General features: G+C 40.3%; 1 long non-coding RNA gene across 2 annotated transcripts in view; it reads left to right on the forward strand.

Annotated features, from left to right (window-relative positions):
* The window catches only part of LOC149451228 (uncharacterized), a 45,785-nt gene extending 37,708 nt beyond the window's left edge, over positions 1-8,077 (forward strand). Inside the window, exons 2-4 of one of the 2 annotated variants that reach the window (XR_016315127.1) lie at positions 2,850-2,928; positions 5,683-6,015; positions 7,928-8,077. This is a non-coding gene — a long non-coding RNA (uncharacterized LOC149451228). Of the gene's footprint in view, positions 1-2,849; positions 2,929-5,682 lie in introns of both variants that reach the window. The other variant, XR_016315126.1, reaches the window with a different exon arrangement.
* Positions 8,078-9,723: the final 1,646 nt, after the last annotated feature.

Consider the following 9,723-nt stretch of genomic DNA (forward strand, 5'->3'; position numbering starts at 1 on the left):
GTTTCTCAGTTTCCTAATTGGTTCATAAGGTCTGTTTTGGGACCTGGGGCCTGGAGATTTCGAAGTGATTTGGGAGGGATGAAATCTCCAATCCTGGGTCCATGTTTTCAGAACCCCCAGCACACTAATTGCACAGGTGTGTGCAGGCCTTTTTGTAGAGGCATAACCATGGTTTTGGGCTCCAACACAGCAGCCAGGAGGTCATTGCCCAGAAGTCAGGAGGGCTCCACCTAGGAGAGGTGGGAGCCATAGCAGCAAGAGGCTGTTCACCTGAAAGAGCCATTTAGAAAAGAGTCTGCAGGAGACAGATGTGGCCTGAAGTGGAAGGCCAGAAGCAGCAGAATTGTATGTATAAGCCAGGGGGCTAAAAGTTTGGAAAAGACAAATGCTGAAAACCCCTGTGAGAGAAATCTATGTGTTCGATTTATGGAACTTTCTTTTAAATAAAATTGGGCAAAAACGTCCCTTTAAAACAAGAAAGCAAGTGGCGGTGTACTTTAAAGCTCTACCCTTGATGCAGTTTCTCTTTTTAAAAAAAAATATATATATATAATAATTTGTGGACTAATCTAATTCCCTACAGGCTGTGACATCTGCTCCCATACCTTGCCATGTTCTTTAGAAGGACTATCTAATGCAATTGATGATTTGTACAATAGAAGGATATTATATGGTTTAGACCCACACATGGTTATCTGTTTTATCTCAGTACCTTTACGACTATTACCTGGCAGCTTACCCTGGTAAGGCCGTGAGCCCTAGGAAGGTGCTACTATTACTCACTGAGTGAGGTAGCAGACAGGAGGATCATAGTAACAGTCCTCTAAGTGTTAATTCACAATTCCCCTTCCACCCGCTCCTTGGACTGATGACTTACTATGTAACATCATGAATTTTGATATAGTACATGAACAGCAGTGTGATTGAGTGGGTGCGCTGGGCCCGGGCTCTTGTGATTCAATGTGATAATGTTACCAGGCCTTGTTTTAATGGTGATTGGAGGATTGTATGTCGTATTGACCAATTTTATCATTTTTGATCTCAATAAAGCTATTTTTGTTTGGTTACACTGTGGTTGGTCCTCCTTTAAAGCCTCTTGGTCCCAGGGGCGCACTGACCATTCAAGCACTCGGGCACTGCCCGAGGCCCCGGGGTCAGCAGGGGGCCCTATGAAATGCCCCTGGTACCTTTTTATAGCCTTTTTTGGGTGTGCTTTGAGTGTGGGCAAGGACACAGGGGCCCCATGATCCCCTACTGCCCGGGGCCCCATGAGTTGTCAGTCTGCCCCTGCTTGGTCTCCTATATGTTTTCTTTCCTCCATCGCTCCCCAGAGTTTGACATGTACCTCTGTCCCAAGCAGCTGCTATTAACTGCACTTACATCACAAGTCTGGAACAGTCAAGATCAATACCTTCCTCAGATACAGTGTCACTTCAAACTCAATAAACAGATTTGTAATTGTAGCAGCTTTAGTTTTATACAACAAATAAAACCAAAATAACATTACAAACTGGTATGGATAACCTGGTGTAGGCCTCCAGCACTAGTAGCCTTGTAGTGCTGGTCTTCCTGCTCAGTTATCACTAGGGAACCTATCTGCATGGAGATTGCATGTTCTGTCTAGTGATGCTTCCCCTAGGTGCTCTGGACTATCCAAAATGCAAAAATAAAATCTGAACTAAAATTCCACTTTAAATTATAGGAGAAACAAACCTAAGAGCACTTTCTAGTACAAATAAATATGCAAATATGCTATATATGTCTTGTTTCTCACTCCCTTCATTAATCAATTAAATGTAGAAAAACATTTGTTTAATATATTACTAGAACATTTTGGGCCATTTCAGTATCAGGCTTGTTTCCTTTATCAGAAGCAAAATATTCTCTGAATTCATCCACATCCTAAGTTAAAAAAAAGCTCCTGTCTGAACTTTTCATTGCTTGTTATTTATTGGTATTCAATATAGATTTATTGCATCTCTAAGCTAAAGTGCTTATTTATGGAGGATTCTACTGTTTTGCTTTGTGTTATGCCATAACAGTTCCATGTGTATTTTATTAAGCTATACAACCTTAGTTATCTAAGTTTTCATATGGTCAATTCACTGTCAGACCAGATACTAAGACTGCATAAACTGTACTAATGGAAAGAGAGATATGCAAAAGCTCCAAATTTATAGCAACCAAACAAAATATAGTTTACTGGTTTTAGCTAGGGGGTAAGATTTAAAGCGATGCTAAATGTTCTTTTTTTTTTTTTATAAAATAACAAACATGTCTATACTTACCTGCTCTGTGTAGTGGTTTTGCACAGAGCATCCGGAATCCTCTTCTTCTTGGGGCTCCCGCAGGCTCTCCTTGCTCTTCCCTTCTGTTGGGTGCCCCCACAGCAAGCAGCTTGCTATGAGGGCACCCGCTGCTCCATGTGTCCATTCACACACAGAGCAGTGGCTTGGCCCCGCCACCTCTCGCTCCTCATTGGCTGACTGGCTGTGATTGACAGCAGCGGGAGCCATCCCGCCATTGAGGAGACAGGGACCAGAGACAGCCAAGGCTGTCGTGCACATCGCTGGATCTCGATGGGGCTCAGGTAAGTATTGAGGGGACTGGGGGCACTGCTGCACACAGATGGTGTTTTACCTTCATGCATAGAATGCATGAAGGTAAAAAACCTTGAGCCTTTTCAAACACTTTAATTGCTATAGGGCAATGTGAATTATTATCATAGCTCTGTGCTGCTTTATTGATTGAAAGCCTGGGAAGGATTTTATTACTAAGTCGCTCTAAAACCCCGTACGCACGATGAGAATATTCGACAAATGATCATCGTTTTTTTTTTTGCATGCTAGTTTCATGTCAAAAGTGAAGAGGTTACTAAAGTTACGAAAAATCTCGTATGAAAGAAATGTCTCGAAAGAAAATTTGGAGGTGAAGTAATGTATTGCATTGTATTTGTATTGTATTTTTGGACGAAAACTGTACTGATTAAACAAAATCGTATCGTATGAGAAAAATGTTTGTGCTTGTCCCTTCAAATAATTTAGGACGAAAGTTGTGTTCTAACAATCAGATTATTGTACGATCAATTTGAAAGCGGTATTTTTCGTATGATTTTCTGATTGCATGTACTAGGCTTTAGACAGCTTACCTAGGATGGAAAAGATAGATTTCCATATATGTAGATAGATAGATAGATAGATAGATAGATAGATAGATAGATAGATAGATAGCTCTTTACCTTTTTGCCCATAAGATGGAATTGTTTATGGAGCATATTTTATCTTTTCCATTTTTCTATTGAGCTGATTATGTCTAGTATTTTATACTTCATATAATTAGCAGGACATATTGACCTTATTGCAACATATTCTTAAAGCTGATTTACGATGCTTCCAACTTTCAAAAATATTTTTTTCAGATTTTTGCTATTCTTCTTAGTGTATTTGGTTTTGTTCTACACACATGTATCCCAATATTATTTCCTTATTTTTTCCTGATTATTTATAATAATCAGTTCCAGTTTATATTCCACATACTCTATCCCCTCTTTCATTTTGGTTGTGCTTTGGACATTTTGTATTTTTATACTAAAGGTAATAACATTGTTAAATTGAACCATGTGCTGTAGAGATAATCCCACAAGAATATATAAGCAATAAATACAGTATGTTGTGATATGGGATGATTACGCTCATTTCATAGATGCATTGTTCAATGTGTTGTGCCAGTTCAATTTGTATTTTAGGGCACCGAAGTCCATTTTTATTAAGGAAAAGAAAAGGAAAATTTCAAACACAACAATTCCCATGTAGGAGTTTTCCAAAAACGAAACGGTCAACAAATAAAATAATAGGTCATCTGGCTCTCTTATAAGCAGTACCTCTGGTCTGTAAGCCATGTATCGGGGTGGGCTCCCCTGGATACAGTGAAGTCACGAACGAGGAAAGCAACCCCAACACCAGCTTTTGCCACAACAGAATTTTACTTAGATATGGCAAATAAACCCAACCACAAATGCTGGAAACATACAATAAATTTACATGCACACAGCCCAAAGGCTGAGACCCTTGTGCTGCACAGCACGGTGCCTTCTGATGGATGAAGGTAGAAAGTGAAGTAATTTACCTACTGGCGGGCACAACTAAGCTGCCACACCTTGCCTGTTATTACCCTAAAAGAGCAGGAATCAGTGTATGGGTGTACGGTATGGGCTAGCCTGCGGTGCAGCACAACAGCTTACAATCTTACACAAATCTACAGTATTCCCCCTCTCATAACTGTAGCACGTGCCTGAGTATTCCTTCTGAGCAAAACGCCAGTCTGGCTTGAGTTTGTAGGGTTTTATCAGCTCTCCAATGTGAAATGTCACTTTAAGTTGTGGAGTCCTTCCAATAATCAGTAACAACACTTGTGGCCTGACACAAACAGAGACCCTAACTAACTAACTATAAGCCTGGTCGCAGTCTATAGGCGCCAACACTGAAATGAGGTGCGTGCACGATCTTACCGACCCGGGTCTGCTTTGCATTCGCTGGTGACTCTGAACAGAACAAATGTCTCTCCAACAGGCATGCGATATTGCAGTGTATGCTGCGTTGTTCCTCTGCTCTCATCAGCATCCTGGCAGAAATCTCATCAGCTTCACCCAGCTGCAGCTCACACAGCCCCTTCATTCAGCATTCTCCAGAACATGGCTCCTCTCTCCTCCTCCTGTTTCCTCAACTCCAACTCTCTGTGAAAACTCCACCTCTTCATGAATATACAAATATCTATGCAGTCTGAGCCTGTGTTAGAAAAGCAGTGACATCTTGTGGCTAAACCGCCGAATGTCAGTCAAAACATTAATTTACTTCTACACAGTGTTCAAACAATGAGAGCTGTTTCCCCATCTCACACTCCCACACCACAGACTTGTCAGCCTCACTCAGCCCTACTTATAGCACCTTGCTAGAGGGTCCCCTCCTAGTATAATAGGGTTTTCCTAGCACCCAGGGCTCTCTCACTCTTCCAGAGACCTACTAACTCCCCCTAGATTTGCTAGCCACCTCAGCTTTCTCAGTCTCACCAGTATTGCGCAGCTGTCCTGATTTTCTCAGTTCCAAAGGCAAGGAATCACCCAAATTTAGGATGCAGTCTCTCAACAGGAACACATGCCCCTGCTGGCTGGAGCACAGAGCTCCCTCCTGACAGGGCTCTGTCTCCAAATAGAAGCCTTGAGCTATAATCATGCTTGGATTTTCATAAATCTGCACATCTGTGCATTCACATAACCTGCAGGTTTCTAACAAGATAAATAACCATGAGAATAGAGGCTTAAAGAGTAGTTGGTATCGCTTGAAATACAAAGTTTGCCCAATAACCAAAAAAGCCTGCAACAAAAAAACGTGAATAGAGAATGTGATGTGTTTTTGCTGTCTGTGCAAAAGACCTGTGAGTCATTGCCCCTGCAGCATAACATTATTCATGGCTTAGTTATGATGTCTCTCTTTTTTTTTTTTTGTTTTAAGGTTGCTATGTGTATTGTCCTTTATTGAGGTGATGTTTTTTTGCAGTCTTTACTCAATTGTCTTCCATGTGCAATTTTTCTAATAAAAGCATATTTTGATTAATTTCGGAGAATCGTATTGTCCTTTATGTAACAGCTTTCTTTGTGAATTCTCTATTCACGATTTTTTGTTGTAGGTCTCTAGCAAGACCCTGACACAGGATTGAAGGCTCCGTCCCACCCAAGACACTTTGAAACATTCAAGCTCTAAGTACTAACCCAGGATTACAAAACCCTGAAAACACTGACAAGCCAGGCTTCTCCATTCAGAAACAAAAATTTTGGAACTACATCTTCTGTTTTAAAGTGTTACTAAACCCACAACAGTAAAATCAGTCTGTATATGCTGTAAAGCATGCTTGTTATACTCACTGTGGAACATAAGGGGTTAATCATCTGCATTGTGTAAAAGGCTGTTTGATCCTGTCTTCTCTGATCCTACAAACTTTAACCAGTGGTGATGGAAAAAGGTATTTAGAAGTTTATATTTACTAAAATAATTGCATTTTCATGTTCTGTATACTGTGGGAGACCAGATATAGTGAATGCAGGGTCCTGGGTTTAGTAACAGTTTAAGGAGTTAATCCTCTGCTTTGTGTAAAAAGGATGTTTAAACTTGTCTTCTCTGATCCTCCACCTCTTCTACTGTCCCCGACTCATCTCCTGATAGAACAGAGTCTTGGGGGCAAGCTGCACATGCTCAGTTTGGTGTGTATTGCTAGAGAGTTTTTTTTTCCTTGGGAGAGTGCATGTGATCAGCACAGGGCCAATCAGCACTGTTCAGAGAGAGGGTCAGGGGTTATGCAGCCTCATAGGACAGTGAGAGGAGAATGAAAACTTCTCCTACAAACTTTAACCAGAGCTCTGCTGGCCACTAATAGAAGCCACAAGACTGCTATATACTGCTGAGAAAAGGTTTATATTTGCTAAAATAATTGCATTTTCATGTTCTGTGTACTGTGGGGGACCAGATATAGTGAACGCAGGGTCCTGGGTTTAGTAACACTTGAATGTGAATCCTGTGTGCTTTCTATATCCCTTTAAGTAGTGGCAGGGCCTTGCATTGCTACAATGTGCAGGGATATTTATATAGGTAGTAGTTTGGAAAATGTAATCCTGTTAACATGGTTTTAATGTACTCATAGTGGGGAGTTCAACCTTCTTATTTACTGTAAGCCTAACTGAAGTAGATATGCAGTCAAGTAGACTTTATATTGATAGCCTCCTTTTTTATACTCTCCGTTACACATTCATGTTCCAGCAGTCATGCTAGCTGTCTAAATATGACTGTACATTTCAATAAGAGCCAGAGTTAAGCCTAGTGCACTCAGTAATCAGCACTCAGTAAATAATGACATGCCTTTCTGTTCTCTTGCAATGCAAGCTATTTGACGACAAGTGGTGTGGCTGCTACTATGGTAGGGCAGGAAGCAGAATTCAAAAATAATCCGAAATTACAACACAATAGGGAACTAGACTATAAAGAGGTTCTTTCTGATGTAAGCAATGTCAACAATTAGTTACCTTTGCTGAAACGAAAGTGTAAATAAAGGCAAAATGTTGTGTTTTTCATTTGGATAGTATATGGGTTATAAAACCCATCAGCTTTTTTGCTTGATTTTTTTTTGCCATTTGTGTCCCATTTTAAAGATTTCCCTTAGCCCAAAACACAAAGTGTGAGGAAATTCGTCCAAATGAGGGAATCCTAGTGTGTCACCAGGGTCACCAGAAGTAGTGTCACCATTGGAAGATTTTTGCTTTGTTAGTGTTCTGATGTCAACCCAAAATCTGGGATTTTCTTTTACTTGCATTTTTCATGATAATGGTAAACAGGACAAATAGAGAGGGTAAATCTTCCTATTGGGGGCACCTACAACAATAAAAACTAACAGGTGTTCTAATTCCTCTCAACTCTATACAAAACGAAAAAAATTATTTGCCTTTAGTTACAGTGTAGGTACATTTTGCACAGGTTTTGTACTCTTGTTTAGAGAAAAGCATACCAATTTGTATTACTTAGAACTAACAGGATATGCAACAAGTTAGGGAAGCAGGGGTCTGTTTTCCGGAGATACCAGGTTACCTAGAAAACTCTCCAAGCAGGGCCACAGATTCCTCACAGCAGAAAAAAGGTCACATTTATGAAGAGCTGTACATGGATTTTGAGAATAAAATAGTTATCGTACTTATCCTAAATATAAGATCTGCATTTTTTTATTTAACTTCAGCGCTTTAGTTCAAAATGTTCAAAGACGAGTTCAGTGTTTTCCCAGTACTCTAGTTAGCTTCATAGTAACCTTTTGCCTTTCTTTCTTTCATTTTAGTTAGTTCCACAAAATGTAATGGCGAGTAAATTTAAGTTTGCAATTTTTTTATAAATAGGGCCCTATGTTTGTGGAATGCAGATTACCATAAAAAGGATTTGAATTGTGGAAACTGTGCTGAAAAAAGGCAAAAGAAACATAGAAGAGTGACAGCAGAAAAAACACCAAGTGGTCCATCGAGTCTGCCCAATAAATTTGTTTCAATTTACCTGTATATATTTTTTTCTTTTTAGTCTGAGTAAAGATCTCTTTTTGTCTTAAGTATGGTTGAAACATAGCGAGCCAGGAGATGCAGGACAGATGAACTGGGGAGTGCTCCTGTTTGATCATAATCTACAGTTTGATTTTTTCTTGTGTGCCTCCTTGTAATTTAGGAAGAATCAGAAGTGAGATGCAGATGTGGGGCTGCCTATTCCCCCATATGATTTTATGAAGTAACGTCCGCAAAGAGGGAGGAATCCAAATAGGAAGGGTCTGAATCAAATATATGATCTGTGGTTGGCAGCGTAGTCATCTTAAAGGCATTGCAGAGCAAAAACCAGGTCAGATTCAGAGTTTTCCACTTTTGGAAATCTGTGAGCCAGCTAGCAAAGTTGATCCAGGTTGGAGTTGAGAAGAACCCCTAAATATTTAAGACTGTGAGGCCCAGAAAAAAAAAGAAAAGATTGTTTCAGCCTGGTGACCCTGTCTACAGCTAATGAGATATCGTGCGGTTCTGATTTGGAGTCATTTATCAGGTAGTTGGAGAGGGCCCCATACAGTTGGAAGAGAGACATTAATTTGGGAATGGTTACTGCTGGGTTGAAGACCAGAAAGAGAAGATCATCTGCATATGCCTTATGGTGGCCTGATTTACTGGACAGCCCCTGAATCTTAGCTTAGGTTAGCCAGAATAGCACATAGTGACGGCTCTAGTGCTGACACAAAAATGAAAGGAAACATTGAGCACCCTTGCCTATTGCCATACGATACGAAATATTCTGAACTTGTCTTGTTGACCTTCTGTGAGGCCTGTGAGGAAGAGTGGGAATGAGTAAAGAGCTGACACCCAGGAAAGCATGTGAGATTTAAGGCCAACATATGAAAGAGTCAATCGCAGCAATTGCCAGTTGACACAATAGAAGGCCTCCTTCATGTCTGTGGGCAAAAGCATAAGTGGAGAGGCCCTCGATCTGGGAAAGTGAAAAAGGTGGATAACCCTGACATGATCAGGATGAATAATCGATGGCAAGTGAAGGAGTAATCTATTGGCAAGAATTTTGGAGGACAATTTGAGGTCCACATTGAGAAGGGCAATGGGTCTATAACTTCTACACTGTGAAAGGACTTTCCCTTGTTAGTAAGCACCATAATGTGGGTCCTAAGTAAATCTGTCAGAAGGTACTTCCCGTCTATGATGGAATTAAAAGTATGAAGAAATGAAAATGAAATGTGTGAGACTGTCTATAAAGATTTTATAATATGATGTTGTCAGACCATCAGGGCCAAGGGATTTACTAGGTTTGGTGGGCGTGATAGCTACATGACTGATGGAAAAATATTCAAGAAGCAACAGGAAGGATGAGGAAAGCACAGACCCACAGAATGAATAAAGCAGAAGCACGTACTGAAGGTCCCTTTGCAAAGTTTCCTCTTCGGCATGCAAGAACAGTAGTGACATCATCAAATCTCACTGCAAATCTGTGAATAACAGTCAAAGGCAGCAGTGCCTATCACACTACAGATATACAGGTAAGACAGGAGTGCCTAGGCATATGTTAGGAAGTGCACTGTTATTTTTTCAGGAGGAGTTAAAGACACAAAATACACTTTTTTGGGTACTGATTGGGCACAATTAACATTTCTAGATTTCTA

The sequence above is a fragment of the Staurois parvus genome, unplaced genomic scaffold, assembly GCF_062004578.1.
Source record: "Staurois parvus isolate SC_StPar_1 unplaced genomic scaffold, SC_StPar_1.0 ptg000544l, whole genome shotgun sequence".
Taxonomy (NCBI): domain Eukaryota; kingdom Metazoa; phylum Chordata; class Amphibia; order Anura; family Ranidae; genus Staurois; species Staurois parvus.